The 1,632-nt window shown below is 50.6% G+C and overlaps 1 protein-coding gene across 1 annotated transcript in view; it reads left to right on the top strand.

Annotated features, from left to right (window-relative positions):
- The first annotated feature begins 57 nt into the window (after positions 1-57).
- Positions 58-1,632, top strand: part of ZMAT3 (zinc finger matrin-type 3) — a 15,931-nt gene continuing 14,356 nt past the window's right edge. Inside the window, exon 1 of the mRNA XM_008644484.2 lies at positions 58-233. The gene's annotated coding sequence lies outside the window, so the exon portion shown is untranslated. The remainder of the gene's footprint in view (positions 234-1,632) is intronic.

Genomic DNA, 1,632 nt, shown 5'->3' with positions numbered 1-1,632 from the left:
GGGGGGCGGGCGCGGGCCCGGCGGTGGCGGGGAGCGGGCGCGGGGAGCGGGGTGTGCGGGGGAATCACGGGCTCGTCCTGCCCCGGTTGTTGCCGTGAAGTCATTGACACCCTCGTGCCCGCGGTCGCGCCGCGCTCCGCGCACATCGCAGCGCGTCTGACCCAGTCTTGACCCTTTTCCCAGTTGGATCGCCAGGTTTCTTTACAACCAGCTGCCACTGGGATCAAGTCGCTGTACGTGAGTCCGGTGTTTTGTTGAAAGAGTGGCCCGCCAAGTGAATGCCCGTACAAATTAGAGGTCGAAGAAAAATAACATTGTAAATACTCACTCCCAAGTGGTGTGGATTTTCAGGGTCTGAAGTGAGAGCGCCGGGCTGGGGTGCCTTGGTGAGAGCCAACAAGATGCAACAAGTGAGGGTGGCATTGAGACGGTGATGGGGAGGAGGGACTGGGGAAACCCGGGTGATTAATTGTTAAGGCGTTTTGGCAAATCACTCTACTGTCAAGGGATATTTATCCTTTCATCAGGAGAGATGGCATAAGCAAGTTTTGGAGCCAGGTGTGAACATATTGAGGGCGTTGGTGAATTCTCTTCCTTGGAACACTTCTCCAAGCCCCAGGGTCCAGCATGGGACCATATTCACAGCCGTGGCCAGGCTGAGATGCTGCAGGTGACACTGCAATAGGTGAGAGCACCAGTCTTGCAGGGCATGGCAGAACGCACCCAACAAACACAGGGCAGAGCAGTCTCTGTGAGCATTTCTGGTGGTGAGCTGCCCCTTTGCTGCTTCTGCTCCACATCACCACAGCTCGTGATTCCGACCTGTAGCATCGTTCCCAAAGGGAGCCTACAAGAGAGACAGAGAGGGACTTTTGACAAGGACATGTAGTGATAGGACAGTGGGGAATGGCTTTAAACTGACAGAGGGCAGGTTTAGATCAGATATTAGGAAGAAATTTTTGACTGTGAGGGTGGTGAGACACTGGCACAGGTTGCTCAGAGAAGCTGTGGCTGCCCCATCCCTGGAATTGTTCAAGGCCAGGTTGGGCCAGGCTTGAAGCAACCTGGGATAGTGGAAGGCGTCCCTGCCCACGGCAGGGGGATTGGAATGAGATGGTCTTTAAGGTCTCTTCCAACCCAAACTGTTCTATGATTCTATGAATCTGATTAATGTTTGGGGTTTTTTTAAGATCTAACAAAAATTAGTAACAATCAGTGTGTCTAACCAATGGATTGCCAAGTGGGTTGGCTGATGGCTACTGTAAAATCTGGGTGATGGTTTCAGCCTATAGTGACTTCTCAGCACTTTTCCTGTTCTAACAAAAGGGGAGAAAAATCAACAGAAACTCCATACGCTTTGAAACAGGGTGGCCCAACCACGCGGGTGAGGCCTTGATAGCTCGAAGGGAAATCATTACTCATTTTGGCTACGAGCAGCATGAATAAGAAGATGTTTATATATGCAAATCAGGTTCATTGTAACGTCTGCTGTAGAAAAAAAAAAAAAAGATAATTATATTAAAAAAAAAAGAAAAAAAAATACTAAATGGCCTTGTGCAGAACCACGGGCTAGGACTGTAGACTATTTGAAGCAACTCCTCAAGGGTGTTTTCCCCGGCGATGCCCAGGAGC

This window comes from Corvus brachyrhynchos, unplaced genomic scaffold (assembly GCF_000691975.1).
Source record: "Corvus brachyrhynchos isolate BGI_N302 unplaced genomic scaffold, ASM69197v1 scaffold162, whole genome shotgun sequence".
In the NCBI taxonomy this organism is placed as follows: domain Eukaryota; kingdom Metazoa; phylum Chordata; class Aves; order Passeriformes; family Corvidae; genus Corvus; species Corvus brachyrhynchos.
The sequence above is the reverse complement of the archived record's forward strand: the minus strand, read 5'-3'. Positions and strand labels throughout refer to the sequence as shown.